The sequence below is a fragment of the Bos grunniens genome, chromosome 9 (genome assembly GCF_055505025.1).
Source record: "Bos grunniens cultivar Pamir isolate PY7600 chromosome 9, Bosgru_T2T1.0, whole genome shotgun sequence".
NCBI classification, from domain to species: domain Eukaryota; kingdom Metazoa; phylum Chordata; class Mammalia; order Artiodactyla; family Bovidae; genus Bos; species Bos grunniens.
Window position 1 is genome coordinate 8320964 of NC_141173.1, and position 17137 is coordinate 8338100.

The 17137-nt window shown below is 38.4% G+C and overlaps 1 protein-coding gene and 1 long non-coding RNA gene across 4 annotated transcripts in view; one reads left to right on the forward strand and one right to left on the reverse strand.

Moving 5' to 3' along the window:
- Nucleotides 1-17137, forward strand: part of ADGRB3 (adhesion G protein-coupled receptor B3) — an 888911-nt gene that overhangs the window by 76492 nt on the left and 795282 nt on the right. The window lies entirely within an intron of this gene.
- LOC147365552 (uncharacterized) lies at nt 7312-12813 on the reverse strand. Its single transcript, XR_015132280.1, has 2 exons — nt 12423-12813; nt 7312-7453 (listed from the first exon to the last, which is right to left on the reverse strand). It is a non-coding gene; the product is annotated as an uncharacterized LOC147365552 (long non-coding RNA).

Consider the following 17137-nt stretch of genomic DNA (forward strand, 5'->3'; position numbering starts at 1 on the left):
TATTTGTACATTATAGAAGATTCATATAAAGCACATTTAGCCAAAATGTAGTTAACTGTACTTGAGCTTTAAAGTAAGTCTAGAAAACCCCAGATTGTTTTGATTAATTAAAGGACAGCTCATTCTCCTGTAAATCGGTGCCATCATAGTATGGTGCTTCTTATTTTGGAGAATTATCACCTGTCAGCTTAGTCAGTGGGAGAATAATAAAAAGGCTTCAGATGATGTAAAGAATCCTATGAAGATACACTCTGAGGGACTGAGCATGGGATGGATCAAGCCTGAGATCAAAATGTCCAACCATGATTTTATGTTAAGAAGAATACAGCTTTCAGTACTTAAACCTAAAAATTAATACTATTATTTTTGGTGGGACATCATTTTTACATTTATGTTGACACAGGTAAATTTCATAAAATTGCTGTTTCATTTTAATTAACCATTGGTTTCATGGTTTATTTCAGAATGGACCTCTGAAAGTAAGGACTCTGTTATTTTTAAAGTTAAAAGATTTTACATAAAATCTGCTTTTTGTCATCTGCAATTGATATTCTTACTTATATTAATTCAGGTGTTAAATGACCAAGTTTTTCTCTTTAAGCATGCAAAATGGTGTTTAGTTACATTATTTGTGCTCTTAAAACACATGAAATGCCCTTCTATGCTGGTTTTCTTTTTTTTCTCTCATTTATCTTAATTTTAGGAGGCTCAGTCCCTCATAATAACATTCTTTGTTGTTGACCCATCTGTGGGTTTTTAAAATTATTATTATTTCTTAAGACTTTTATTTTTAGAGCAGTTTTAGATTTACAACAATTTGTAACAAATGTGCCCCTCTGGTGTGGGATATTCATAAAGGGGGTTATGCCTCTGAGAGAGAGACATGGAAATTTCCTACATTTCTACTGCCCTCAGGGGCATAACCCCCTTTATGAGTATCCCACACCAGAGGGGCACATTTGTTAAAACTGGTGAACCTACTTTGACGCATCATGTTCACCCAAAGTCCATAGTTTAGATTACAGTTCACTCATGGTGTCATACATTTTTTGCTTAGACAAATGTGTAATGACAATTATCCATTATTATTGTATCATGGCAATTATTTTTACTGCCCTAATAATCCTCTGTACTTCGTCTGTTCAAGTCTTCCCTGACCAGCCCTGGACATTGTTGGTTTTTTTTTTTTTTTTTTTTTTGGTACTGTCTTCATAGTTTTTCCCTTTCTAGGTGTCATATAATTGGGATTATAGAGCATATAGCCTTTTCTGATTAGCTTCCTTCTCTTAGTATGCATTTAAGTTTGTTTTATGTCTCATTTCTTTTTGTCATTGTTATTGTTTAGTTGCTAAGTCATGTCCGACTCTTTTGTGATCCCATTGACTATAGCCCGCCAGGAGCCTCTGTCCATGGGATTTCCCAGGCAGGAATACTGGAGTGGGTTGCCAGTTTCTTCTCAGGGGATCTTCCCGACTCAGGGATTGAACGCATGTCTCGTGCTCTGCAGGCGGATTCTTTACCGATGAGCCACCAGTGCAGCCCTCATTGCTTTTTAGCCCTGAATAATATCCCAGTGTCTGGATGGACCACACTTTGTTTATCTGTTTATCTACCGGAGGACATCTTGGGTGCTTCCAAGCTTTGGCAATTAAGAATGAATCTGCTATAAATATCTGTGTGCAGGTTTTTGGATTGGCTCAAAATTTCAGCTCCTTTGGGTAAACACCAAGGAGTAGGATTGTTGGACAGTGTGGTGGGACTATATTTAGGTTTTTAAGGAGCTGCCAAAGTGCTCTTCACTGTGGCGATACCATTTGCAGTCCCACCAGTAATGAGTGAGAGTTCCTGTTGCTCCATTCCTCACTAGCATTTGGTGGCGTCACTGTTCTGCATTTTGGCCATTCTAATAAAAGATACTGGTTATTTTATTAATAATTCCAATCATCCTAGTGGACTGACCTAGCTATTTGTTTAACAGACACTTTCATCATTTTCCATATTACCCTGATTCCCAGACATGTTACTCTTCTTTGCTGTTGAATATTTTCAAGTTCATGTAATGTGTAATCAGAGGAACTTGAGGTTGAATTGTGGCTATACCAATTAATATTCAGATAATATTGTGGACGTTGTTTGTAAAGTAAACTTGAGTCTCTTCATCTGTAAAATTGGAATAATACCTACTGTTTAAGGTTATTGTAAAGGTCAAATGGGTATATAGATTCACACACACATACATATATATAGATTACTAAGTGCAAGCTGTTACAGCTATTACAGTTAAATTATAGTATAATATTATAATGATGACATAATTATAATTGTGTTGTGTTTATAACTAACCAGTGGAAAACTAATTATATTTTAATTTTACTGAATTGCCTTCCAGTGTAGAACAGTTTTGAACTTAAAGCTTTTATGTGATTGGAGGTGAGAAATACTGGAGAGGTCAACAAAACAGAAAAACCTAGTCGTATACAAAGTTGAAATGGGACATTAATCCTTTAAGAATGTGGTAGATTATAATACAAAGAATTGCTATTAATGAGAAAAGACCAATTGTAAAAAAGTTCATTTATACCATGGTGACTTAAATTTTTCACAAGAAATAGAAAACTCTGATTCATAGATAAGATTGTCTTATTAATCATTCTATTTTGTTTAATCATCTTAGATCATTTGTTATTTTATTTTTTCAATCTTCCTGTTTATTTCAATGATATTGAACATCATAGCATGAGATAGACATAGCTCAACATTTTACCTTTCTGAGGGTTAGCAATGGCCACAGGGGCATTAAACCGGTAATATAGAGAGAATGTGGTTATTAATAATGGCATAAAAGTGTGCTGGAGAGAGAGGCTGGTAGGAAAGCAAATAGCATTGGTATTTATTCCAGTCTGTGGATTAGGGAAAGGTCCATGGAGGATACGATGATGTGATCAGCCTTCGTGACTCTGGTAAAACAAAGCAGCAAGACGGACACAGGCATAGGAGTATATCTGGGCACATATATAATTTGTGCTAAGCTTCCCAGGTGATTTTTATGCCTGTCTAGTGCAGTTCAACGTAGAAATCTCTAACTATTCTGTAGTTTTTTTCCCTCCAGAAGAACAAATGAATATTAACAATATTGTTTTAAAAGAAAAGATTTACCTATAATGAAATAATTTCCTTACACACTATGTATTTTGGACCACAAATACTGAAGAATCGAGTTCCATAATATGAATGGACACAAGCTCTTCCCTATTTAATACAGCTGGGGAAACTTATTCTTTGAATTAATACTGTACAATTTGCAGACACTTCAGGCTAATTTTAGACTGATGTATCTATTTATGTAAATTATGGCTTGGGAGGGGCTTCCCTTGTGGCTCCACTAATCTGCCTGCAATGTGGCAGACCTGGGTTTGATCCCTGGGTTGGGAAGATACCTTGGTGAAGGGAAAAGGCTACCCACTCCAGTTTTCTGTCCTGGAGAATGCCATGGACTGGAATTCCAGTACGGTCCATGGTGTTGCAAAGTGTCCGACATGACTGAGCGACTTTCACTTTCACTTTTCTCTCTCTTTTAACCACATCTTGGTTCGGAGTTCTTGATTGGCAACTCATTTTTTTCCTGTGCTGTAAAAGCCACTTAAATTGGCTGTTCATTATTGTTCTACCTCAAAAAAAAAAAAAAAAAAGGGAAATCATAAGTTTCCCAGATCAAATGCCACAGACACATGACACCAGGAAAATTCACCTGTTCCACTTTCATCCGTTGTCCTAGTCACTCTTTAAAGATAGAGATGGTGTTCCTACACACTTGAGGTTTTTCGGTTCAGTTCAGTTGCTCAGTTGTGTCCGACTCTTTGCGACCCCATGAATTGCAGCACGCCAGGCCTCCCTGTCCATCACCAACTCCCAGAGTTCACCCAAACTCTTGTCCATTGAGTGGGTGATGCCATCCAGCCCAGGTTTTTAGTTTGTGTTAATTTTGTTCCAAACTGGAAGAAATGAAAGAGGCTGGGGAGGATTGATTCTGGTTTGTAAGCAGCTGTAAGTTGTCTTTCAATCTGCACAGTGTACTTTATATATAAGTCTTTGAGTACATTTACTTGATTCATCCAATTATTTTTAAACTCCTTAAAGAATTGCTTGTTGAGAGGCAGCCTGTTGTGGGGATACTCAGTCCTTCCATCACTGCCCCCCACAATCCAGCCTAGCACAGGAATGGGCTAGGGAGGGACCTGAGGGCCAAAAGGGAACACTGATGAGCTTCTTTAGAGTTCAGTGTTAAGAGTCCTCTAATATTTCCAACCCATTAATGTGTATGAAGCTGAGAGACTCTAGCTCATCAGCCAAGGTAAAAGTATTAATATCATAAATTTCTCATGTTAATATTTTTGTCTTTTGGAACCACTTAGAGTGGTTTCTGTTTTCCTAATAGTGTTTCTGTTTTGGAAATTGTCTGATGCACTTGGCTGAAATATAAAATATGTAAGAATTCTGGGTACATTTATGTGTAGTTAGAACTGGCATACCATTTGTGTCCTTTTGACCATTATTTCACAGAGTACTTAGAATAGATGATTTTTTAAAAATATGTAAAGTTGAACTTGTAGCAGTATTATTGAAAGTGCCTTATAGTAACACCTGGATTTTAAAATTAATTCAAAGAATTGAATAAATGTAAAAAAGTCATTATTGGGGATTCCTAGGTGTTTCAGTGGTAAAGAACCCAGCTGCCAATGCAGGAGATGCAGTTATAATCCCTGGGTAGGGAAGATCCCCTGGAGAAGGAAATGGCAACCCATTCCAGTATTCTTGCCTAGAAAATCCCATGGACAGAGGAGTCTGATGGGCTAGTCCACGGGATGGCAAAGAGTCAGACACAACTAAGCATACATACACACACACAATAAACCATTATGTTTATAATTTTATATTTTCAGTTTATTTTAAAAGGCATAAAAATGATATGGTTTGATAGTTGTTGGGAAAGATTGATAGGGCATGATATTAATAAAACAAGTATAGTAATGGTAGAGTTAAGGTACAGCTGCAGCTGTTTACTGGAAAAATCTTTCAAATTTGCTGTATGTTTGAAAAGTTCATGATAAAATTCTAGAAAAAAGTCAAATTTTGTAGATTCCAAACAAGTTCAGTTTTGACACTCAGAATCAATGATTTATGGTTCATAATCAATATTTTGTTCTCCTGGAAGAAAAGCAAAAGTGTTAGTCACTTAGTCATGTCCAACTCTTTGCAACCCCATGGACTGTAGCCCACTAGGCTCCTCTGCCCATGGGACTCTCCAGGCAAGAATACTGGAGTGGGTCACCATTCCCTTCTCCAGGGAGTCTTCCCAACCCAGGGATTGAACCCAGGTGTCCTGCATGGCAGGCGAATTCTGTACTGTCTAAGTCACCAGTAATGCCCCTAATTAGCTAAAAGTTAATAAGAAAAGCATGCTTAAATACAATTTAAACAGTCTTTTTTATATACTACCACTGTTTTGTAGGACTTCAAATAACTGTAACTTTGAAATTTTGGGAGTATCATCATATATTCATCAAGGCCAGATTCATAATTGAAATGTAAGAAATTAACATTATTATTCATTTCACATAATTTCTCAGAGCAATTATGGCTATAACTGAGGACCTTTTTATCCATTCATCTGCTGGTGGACACTTGGGTTGTTTCCATGTTTGACTGTTGTGAATGATGCTGCATGAACATGGAAGTACAAATATCTTTTCACTAACCTGTTTTCATCCCATTTGGTTGTATACCCAGAAGTGGTATTGCTGGATCGTAAGGTAGCTTTGTTTTTTTTTTTTTTTTTAAGTTTTAAAATACCAGTCCTCAGTTTTCTAAATGAAATGTTTTATAGTTGCTTGAATTCTTGAAATATTTTATAATATACATGTGGTACATTTTACAATGTATTAGTTTTATAGTCAGAAAAAATTAAGATATAAAAATGAAGGTGATGAGCACACACTACAGACAGTTTAAAAATTAGAGGAAAATTGTAGTTCTGTTTAATTTTTTGAGGGCTTGCCATACTGTTTTCTGTTTGTCTGCATTTAATTTACAGGTAGTCCCAAATTTTTTTTTAAATAAAATATAAGAAATATACCCCTGGAATACTGAGGTAAGTATGGCATCAAGTATCACGGCTTATTAACCTCATGTATCATATATCTTTGTTGTTGTAAAAATTTTGCTCTGTTTTTAAATTTGGGGCATTTAGAGAATAATGTTAACCTGATTATCATTCTCAAGTGAGCTTTCAAGAGTTCATTAAAAGTTAAGATGAGAACAGCATGCTCTACGAAGCAGCTATTTTTAACAGAACCAAATTTGAATTCACCTACTTTAAAGCTTTTCAGTCTTTTTAGAAAATATTTCCATCAATAATTTTTAGATTATATAAGTCTATTGAGGTCACAGTTTATAGACCCATCTCACAATGATCTGACATTTTTGCATCTTGGCTAAATTCATGAGAACCAAAATTCTTTCTCTTCAAGGGCAGTCCAGATAGAGAAGCAGAGTATATAGGTTTGCTTTAGATAACAAAGAAGCAAACAACCAAAGTCTCAGAATGTTCAGTTAATTGACAGTCCTCAACTGTATATATTTATGCTTTGATTTGGTAAAAATATTTTGCCGTGTAGAAGCCTCCCTTTGTGGCAAAGGGCTCCTTTTAAAAGTGAAAGTTTTAAATTCCATTAAAAAATAAAATCCTATACTCGTAACAAGAAGTATACTTTTGTCTTGAATTTAAATGAAAAAAATAAAAACCAGTCACTGAAAGTTGTAACATCTTCTTAGTAATTTAATGATATCACAGAATATCTTTTACATGTATTTATCAGTACTGGAAATTATTTTTGAGATCACAAATACATTTAAAAATAGTTACTGGGCTATATTTTTGAAATGTTATGGCTGGACCAGATCATGGATCTCTGGCTCCCTTTATCTGGAATGTGCTTGCTTTGTTCTGTGGTACCAGCTTAGAGTCACTTTTTCTTGGTCTGTCTCCTTGTCCTTGAAGGAAACCGTGGCTCATTTATGTTTTTTTTTTTTTTTTCTCCCAAGTAAGCACCCTGTAGTGCTTACTACCATGTTGACTCCTGTATTTTCTGCACTAGAACCTAAGCCCGATTTGGGCAGGTATTGTTTTATGCATGGCTCATTGGTCACTGTTTCCAGCCCTCTGAACACAGTAAGTGCTCAGTGACTTGGAATGCCCTCTCGTGTTCCAGAGGGCTGACTTACCCTCTGAAGCCTCCCTCTTCTCCAGGGTCATTTTGATGTCAAGCAGCATTGCAGTGGTCTCGAAAGAGAGAAAACTAGTATCAGGGTCTTCCTCTTTCTTTCTGCATAACGTGTGTGTTTATTTGAAGAGCCATGGTGGAGTCTGGGTATATGACTCTACGTCTCTCTGAGTCTTCCAGGAAGCAGATGCATACGTGAAGTTTTCATGGAAGAAAGTTTAAGGAAGGGGTCATTTAGAGGTGGAAAGGGTTGAGTTGACCAACCTGAGATGGGAAGTGCTCACTCAGGGACTAAACTAGTATTAAAAGGGAAAAAAACTGGACAATACTTACGGCAGCAAAACCAGCTTTTATTCAGGAACTGTTGAAATAGAGGAAGAGGGTCCTCAGAACAAAGCTGGATTTAACTCTGAATGCAGCATGGACAATGGGGATTTATTGACCAGGGTGGGGTCAGTTGATGTAATATTACTAAGTGGAGGAAGGGGAATGTTTGGCTCAACTGACCCAACAAGATTTTTCCTGAAGGTGGGCTTGAGTGATCAGGTATCACCTAGGGGATCTAAGAATGAGGAACTTGGTCAGATATCGAGGTGATCAGATACTGAGGATGGGAAATTCTCCGTAAAGTGACTTAGCAGAATCTTTGCTACAATGGACAACACAGATATGGACGTGGAAGTCTAAAAGTCGAGGTCTAGTTGAGGTTTTGGAGGCATCTGGCCGAAGGGAGGCTGTTACCATCTGCAGACCTGAGAGGCAGAGGGAAGGTCATTGCAGGAAGCTGGGGCTTATAGGAGGCAACCACTGCCAGAATTCTGGCCCAGTAAGGATGGGAGATTGGGGAGTGGAGAGTAGATAACCCTAGTTGGCCAACCCAACAGGAGGCCAGGCAGCGAGGAAGCCCAGGCATAGAGGTCATTCTCTGGAGTGAAAGCCAAGGAGAGGAGGACACAGGAGACTGGAGAGGTTTGTGGTGACGGATCAGGCATACTCTGACTGGCTGATGCCTTTAGACAGATTGTTCATTGCCTTGAAAGCTATTTTCTTGTCAATAAAATGTGAACAGTAAGACCTAATTTGTAATTGAAAGGTTGAAAGAAAGAAAATATATAAGACACTTAGCATCAGTTCAGTTCAGTCTCTCAGTCGTGTCCGACTCTTTGCGACCCCATGGACTGCAGCACGCCAGGCCTCCCTGTCCATTACCAACTCCCGGAGTTCACTCAAACCCATGTCCATTGAGTCGGTGATGCTATCTAGCCATTTCATCCTCTGTCGTCCCTTTCTCCTCCTGCCTTCAGTCTTTACCAGCATCAGGGTCTTTTCAAATGAGTCAGCTCTTTGCATCAGGTAGCCAAAGTATTGGAGTTTCAGCTTCAACATCAGTCCTTCCAATGAACACCCAGGACTGATCTGCTTTAGGATGGACTGGTTGGATCTCCTTGCAGTCCAAGGGACTCTCAAGGGTCTTCTCCAACACCACAGTTCAAAAGCATCAATTCTCTGGTGCTCAGCTTTCTTTATAGTCCAACTCTCACTTAGCATAAGTCACTATAATTTCCTAGTTCTTGGTGTTCTGAGCATAGGCATATTTTGAATCTCTGAGCTTCTAAACTTTGAACTTTCCTCTGATTGGAGAGTTACCACATACTTCAAAAATATCAAGAATGGGCTGAAGTTAAAGATACGGCAGTGTGGTGAACGCAGAAAAACAATTTAATTTGGTGAATTTAAACTTTTGCTTTACCTAGCCCATGAGAAAGAGATGCTGATTGTGAACAAGGCAGGGGCTCTGTGTGTGTACAGAATAGATGTCTGTCTGTGTGGCTGGGGCTTTTGGATGGTGCTCTGAGCCAGGCTTGGGGTGTTCACATCCTGGATCTGCCACTTACTACCTCTGTGACCTTCAGCAAGTTACTTAACATCTCTGTGGGCTTATTTCCACATCTTTGAAAATACGGGTAACAATGTTGTTTGTCATGGAATAAGATAAGATATACAAGTTCTGAGGACAAGTCCTGGGATGTAATGAATATTTATTTGATATTATTATTATTCCACAGATATGTAATTATTTTAATGCATACATGTTGTTATAGATCCACCCATAAGTAATTCAGTTATAATTAAGCTTGTTTTGAATAAAGGATTTTGCTGACAATAACTGTAAACAAATAAAGGTCTCTTTTTGTTTCTATATAGGCTATTTGAACTGATCATCTGATGGATTATATTGACATTAGCCTTGAAACAAAGCTGAAATAGAGTTTAAATTACATCTTTTTGGATTAATTGTGCTCTGTAGATATTTTTCTTCTAGCATTGCATCTGTATTGTATATCCAAATGCCTTAAGAAACTCCTTTGGTTAAATATTTTTCTGTTAATGTGAAGTAAAATCATTTGTGTATTTATGCATACATGTATATGTATGTATATGTGTGTGTATGTTTATAAGGGATGATATTCAGGTATATATAATTTATTATTATAAAAAACTACACTCTGAAAATGAGTTTATATTTACCCTTATATCAGTTGTTTCTAGTTTACATGTTCAATTAATATAATCCAGTCAAATAGGCTAAAGATTAAAATATAATTTCATGTAAGTAATTATACTTATAAATTATTAAGAAATAACCTTTGTTCTTATTCAAAATAAATTTATCAAGTCATTATAATTGTATTAACTAATAAATGGGAGAATAAAGTTGGGTGAGTTGGTTTTAGGAGGAATTCTAGCAATATTACGATCTGTAAGAAATTATTCTGACCCCCACCCCCAGCCCCACTTGCACCCTGGTCAGAGTGATCACACCCGGTCAGTAGAAGTTGCTAAGTGGCCAGACAAGAAATTCAGGCAAGCTTTTATTGGGACCCCCGCTGCAGCAGTGAGCGAAAGTCACTCAGTCGTGTCTGACTCTTTGCTGTCCCAAGGACTGTAGCCCCCTGGCTCCTCTGTCCATGGAATTCTCCAGGCAAGAATACTGGAGTGGGTAGCCATTCCATGTTCCAGGGTATCCTCCCAACCCAGGGATTGAACCCAGGCCTCCGGCATTGCAAGTGGATTCTTTACCATCTGAGCCACCCAGCAGAAGGGCAGTAAAAATGAGTAGCAGGTTCCCTTGCCTTCACCCCAGGGTGAGGTGAGTGGGTTCCTTATAGGGTGAGGGTAGGAGTGTTTCCAGGGGTCAGTGGTGAGTGCAGAGACAAATGCATAGTACCCTGCTTCCGCTCCCAATACCCTGATTCTGTCCCCGCTTTTCAGAAGTGACGGATTTTTTTCTTTTTGGACTATTTTGTATCTTGTTGCCCATAATTTGCCGGGACTGCACAAGCGCACAGTTATTTTTAGTCCCTTTTAGTTTCTTTGTGTTCTGTGGACTCAGGAGACTTTGTCCAGGTAGAGCACTGCAGTATCCCCAGTCCCCGGTCCCAGTCTGCCTCAAGAGCACTAGCCTGTTGTGCACACCTAAGAGAAAAACATTCCACCAACATTTCTAAAGGGCTCCGTTCATGGACACGTACAGTCCGTAAAATTAGCAGAAGTCTGGAACATCTCCCAGTGAGTTTTTAAAATACAAAAACTAAAGATACTTCTAATGAAAGAGTTCTGCCTTTTGAAAGATCTTAACCACTGACACCTGTGCTGAATATTTTAAAAAATATTTTGAATTATTTCAAGAGTAACTAAAGAAAAGATAATGGCTGACTCTTGATAAATGTCAGATTTGAAGCTTCACTTGTTCTCATTTTTAAAATAGTTTTATCTTACAAAAAATTAAGCAAATGTTTCATAACTGGTGTGTTAACTTCTGAAAGTGAGCTTTTTTTTAAAAGATCTTGGCTCATATCAGTGCCTATTATCAATCTGTACCTAATTTTTTTACTTAATAGCAGCAAGAAAAAACTGTTCTGCCTCACTCAGGGGCACATACACTGCGGCTGGAATGAAAGGAAATGCATTTCTCAGGCACTCCTTGAGTGGGGATTTGTTTAAAATGTAGGTGGTTCTGCTTTAAAGCTCACTGCTCTGAACATTTTGAACCCTTTGCTTCATTAATCGCATTCATTCTGAAATACTTTTCAATTTAAAACAGGAGATCATTGTAATACCTTAAAGCAAATGAGATGTTATTTCAATAATTAAATCCAAAATGAGATGCCAACACATTAGCCCCGCTGCTGTGTCTGCCTGTTAATAGGGACTCGCATTCCCATTGGTCACAGTGATTCCTTTCTTTTCCAGTTGAGGTAGAAGTACTGCATACTAATTGTATTCTAATGTCTTTTATAAGAGGCAAAATGTGTGTGAAGCCCTATCACACTGTTTTAAATTAATCTAACTTTGCAAAAATTATAATAATTATATGACATGTTGCTTTCATCCCATGCAAATATGCATCAGATTTAAGAAAATAATTTTACATAACAATCAGGTTACTTGAATACTAAGTGCATGCTTTCTCACTAATGAATTTGTTGGTAGAATCAGGAGGCTTTTTATTAGCTTTGTCAAGCTGCAGAAACTTTCAGTGTTTAAAATGGGTCTCAGCATTTCGGCTGAGAGTACACAGCCTATGGACTTGGAGGGTGTGTGGTTGGCTATGCCAAAAGGAGAAAGCATCTATTTTCTCAAAATAGTGTGATATTTTGGAGGGGGTATATCATTTTCATCAGGGACACAGCTCCTATATTAAAATACTAAACTTGGATATGTTGTTTATATCAGACTACATAGGCAAACGGAAGTTTCTGTTTATAGAAGTGACCTAAATATGTGATTTTTCTTAAAGAACTATTAACACTTCTGGTAAATCGGTTTTCCTTTCGGTGAAGATTATTATGCTCTTTGTTTTCTAAGAAGCTAAAAACCACTTAGTTCTTCCTGCCCCTTATTTTAATGCTTGTTTATGCCCTATTATCTCAAATCTTACCTTAGTAATAATGAAAACCATAGTAAAAAATAACTGACACATTAACACTTACTGAATACTTCCTGAGTGATGGACTCTGTGCTTAATGCTTTGGAAGCTTACCGTCCCAGTCCTCACAAAAAAACACATAAAAGGGATATTCTTATTATCTGTATTTTCTAAGCAAAGAACCCAGGGCCAGTGGTGGTGGAGTCACTTACCTGATGTCCTGCAGCAAATGTGCAAAGAGCTAGCCTGGCTCCAGGACTCCAGCTGTCAACTTCTCCATCTTCCTGAGCTGACAGGGGCGGGTGGATGCTGAGACAGCAGAATCAAAGATGGAGGTGGTGTTTTTTCAAAAGTGTTTCAAATGTAACCTTTAACCTACACTCTTATCAGAAGAATCAGAGAACCCTCATCCCCTGCAAGCCCTTCTTCTCCCCGATTCTCTTCGTGGATTCCATTTTTTTGCCCCCTGGCTCACTGCGTCCTGCCTGTTCTGTCTGCAGCACCTTTTATCCTGAGTGCTTCTGAGTCTCTGCTCTTGTTACTCCCGTTTGTTTTGAGTGTAGCATCCTAGTGATTAGCGCCATCTGTTATTTGGGTTTATCTGGCTCTTCTCCTGGTGGTGGATGTGCTTTTCCTTTTGTTTAAAGAAGAGTGGAGCTTTTGTTTCCCACGTGTACACCACTGTTACGATGTTTCTAGTTCAAGGCAGAATCTTCTTTCTTGCTGCCACAAGAAATTTGAAGGGCTGGCCTGGGAAGAGTGCTGGTGCACCGCCCTACCCCTGAAGGTGCGTCAGTAGGGATCTTCCCGGAGGCCAGCGGTGCCCATCCTTTTTGGGACCAGGGACTGGTTTCCTAGAAGGCAATTTTTCCAAGGACTGGGGGTGTGGGATGTTTTGGGGATGATTCAAGTACATTACAATATTGTGCTAATGATCTGTGTTTGCAGCCGTTGCCTGGCACTAGCATCAACCCCCTCAGATCATCAGGGATTATAGTCTCATAAGGAGTGCACCACCTAGATCCCTCACGTGCCTGTGTGGTTCACAGTAGGGGTTCACACTACTAGGAGAATCTAATGCCTCCATTGATCTGACAGAAGGCGGACCTCAGGCGGTAATGCAAGAGTTGGTGAGCAACTGTATGTGCAGGTGAAGCTTCTCACCCTCACACCTCTGCGGTGGCCCAGTTCCTGACAGGCCCCAGCAGGGGCTGGGGACTCCCGTTGTAGGCCATTGTTTTACAGGAGCTGCTAATGATCAGAGGGCATCCCTGGCTTCCACCTTCCTTTCAGAGCCTTAGATTAGGGGATGGCTCTGCCGGCAGGCTTCCCATCCCTCCCCTACCTTAGGTTCAGCTGGCTGCACTTCGTGGAAATTGAACTCCCAGATGTGTGCACTGATCGTTTTAAATCTTCCTGAGGCCTCACCCCAGGAGAAGGCAATGACGCCTCACTCCAGTGCTCTTGCCTGGAAAATCCCATGGACGGAGGAGCCTGGTAGGCTGCAGTCCATGGGGTCGCTAAGAGTCAGACATGACTGAGCGACTTCACTTTCACTTTTCACTTTCATGCATTGGAGAAGGAAATGGCAACCCACTCCAGTGTTCTTGCCTGGAGAATCCCAGGGATGGGGGAGCCTGGTGGGCTGCTGTCCATGGGGTCACACAGAGTCGGACACGACTGAAGTGACTTAGCAGCAGCAGCAGAGGCCTCACCCCAGTCTCCTGCAGTAGTTTGCTTTCTGGGACCTCCTTGTCTTTCCTCCTTCCCTTCCATTTCTTGAAATAAACGAAAGACTTTGGTGAGAAAGTTCACTGTTGTCTTTCCTGCTCTCCATTCTGACCCCTCACACTGCTGTGAATTAACCCCAGGATTCTCCATCTGTAGCTGTATATTCTTTGTTTCCCACCCAGGCCAGGTCTCTTCATCTTTGTGAATGAAGACAGTTGATATGATCATTATCTTTCCAGATCCCAGATCCATAACTCAGGGCCTTGTTTCCTTCCTTCCACCAAGGCTGTGAACTGCTTGCATTTCTGTCTCCTTCTTTTACACCTGTTCAAGCGTTTTCTTTGTCTTGGACTCCTTTCCCCTCCAGAAGATTGGTAAACTGTTTATAATTTCAAATCCCTCTTTCACCAGGCAGTTTTTTTTATAAACAACACAAGATGATTTTTATTTTACATGAGTTTTTATGGTTAGTTCATAGGAAAGCAAACAGAATTTACAAAATTAGTAAATAATGAGTATCATAGAGATGCATACCCTCTGAAGTCTTAATTCAAATTGAAATAAGAGCTAAGTGCGCTTTCTACTATTCCCCACGACTGACTTCCTGCACTGGTGCCTCTGCCAGCCTCTGGTTTTTATCTGGGGCTCAGCCAGTGTAGCAAAGCCAATGAGATTTTGGCTCCAGCAGAATGAGGCTGACCTGGCTGTTGGGTCAGCTGTTAACCCTTCCTGTCCAGAGTGCTTGTGGCCCACTGCTGCTTTCATTCTCTGCAGCCTTTCTGATTAGTTCACAACCATGGCCCTAGTCACCATCCAACTTATATCTGCGCATATATATATCATCATGACATCACCCTAAGAAGCATGCTTCTTGTCCCTTATTAGCACGAATGTTCTTTTTTCGTGGTGAACTAAATGCTGGGAAAATACCTTACTTAATGAGATAGAGTTGGAAGGAGTGGCTTTTAAGGGAAACGTGATTTGTTGAGAAGGCATATTTTTTGTTTGTTTTGTTAATTTTTATTTTTCTTTATGTAAGTGTAGTTGACTTACAATAATACATTAGTTTGGAAAGGTGTAGTTTTTTATAATTGAAATATAATTTATTTGTACTGTTGTATTAGTTTCTGCTGTACAGCAAAGTGAGTCAGTTATACATATACATACATCCACTTTTTTTCTACCTTCTTTTCCCATGTAGGCCATTACAGAGTATTGCATAGAGTTCCCTGTGCTATACAGGAGCTTCTTATTTGTTATCTGTTTTATATATAGTAGTGTGTATATGTCTATCCCAGTCTTCCAATTTATTAATAACTTTAATGTGACTATATCATAAAGATTTTGTCTGTCCTTGGCATAACTATTATGCTATGGAAACAAAAAAAATAACTCCGGGGTAAATGTCCTTTAAAAGTATGAATTAGACTTTCAAAAATAATTGAGGCCAAAATATTTTTAATACATTCATTGACTTTCTAAGTGCACAAGATTTTTTATGAAATAGAAGTCGAACAGAGGCTTAATTTATATGTGGAGTATCATTATTTTGCAACTTGTCAAGTTCAGCAGAGGTTAAAAAAAAAATTTTTTTTAAAGGTTTTAAAGAGGTAGCAATTTCTGGTGACTAGTGTTACTGAATTAAACTTGGATCTGCTCATTGGCTGTGTAGCAAGGCATAACATGGAGTTGTGGGGAAGGAAAGTACAGCATCTATTGAAGGGCACCAAGCAAGGAGAAGGACAGACACTGCTCAGTAGACCTGAACTCGCCAATGGGTTTCAGGGAAGGGTTTTTAATGGCAAGATTTGGGACAAGCGTTGCAGGTCTTAGACTTTCTTCAAAGTTATAATTTTTTAAATTGAATTAGAGTTAATTCACAGTGTGTTGATTTCAGGTGTACAACAAAATGATTTAGTTATAAATACATATATATGGTATGTATATATATGATACATAAATATATATATATAAAATCTTTTCCAGATTCTTTTCCATTATAGGTTATTATAAGATACTGAATATAGTTTCCTGTGCTCTACAGTAGATCCTTGTTGTTTACCTGTTTTATGTGTATTAATGTTACTTATTCATGCCAAACTCCTAATTTACCCCTCCCCCCACTGCTATACTCTTTGGTAATCATAAATTTGTCGGTTGGTGATGAGGTAACAGGGTGGTGTTTCTGGTTTCAAACAGTCTGGAGTCCTATCTGCTTAGTGTTAACGTGTAATCAGCTACCTCCACCTGGGCTAGGGTCTTCGTTTCTGCAAAGGGACTCAAAGATTTGTCATCGGCAAGGCCTCTTAGGGTCTTGCTCAGTTTCAAGGGCACAGCTATATTAGCAATTTTGGTCTTGATCTTCACCACAGGCATTTCAGTAGTTACTATTTAAAATTCATTTTTTAACTCGTACTTTTTTTGCATTTTAATAGCTCTACTTCTAACACTAGAATGCAAATGTGAATTTTTGCCTGGGGCGTATTCTATTTTACCAGTTCAAAATCACTAGGAATCTATATTCTTAATACTAGTACCGTGCATGACTCAGAATTTCAGGAGGAGAAGGAATATAGGGATAAAAATGAGAGGGCATGAAATAGAGTATTGTGAAAATGAGGATGGATAGAGACAAAGAGGTAGAAATACAGGAAGAAGGACTTGGGGAAAAGGAGAACTACAGAGACAAGAAGAAACAGAGAAAAACATGGAAGTTCAATAAATTGTGATTTTGGTTGTTTAGACTAGTTGAATGGGTTTTGCTTTTTCCGATTTACATGGATAGTAATGAGTCTTAACTTTAATCACTTATTTGGAATAGTCACTTAATAATAGTTAAAAATACCGCTTTCTTCCTTGGAAGCAGTTTGCCAGCTTTAACTTCCAGAGTTCAAAATTTTTATGTTTTTAAATTAAATGTTATTGAATACTGATGGGTTTTGCTGAAGAATGAGAAAAAAATTTTTATGAATTAGTTTTGGAACTTTATAGATTTTGGTTATTGTATGAACTTAAATACCTTTGGGTTTCAAACACTGGCAGAATTTTTTTTTAATTGTTCTTGTTTTTGGATTATTAAGGCTACCTTGTACCAAAAATAGCTGAAGGTTATATTTTGAATCAGCAGATACTTTGTACTTCTCAGCCTTTTCTTTCAAATCAAATTCAGTTTTACGGTCTAATTATAGATAACATG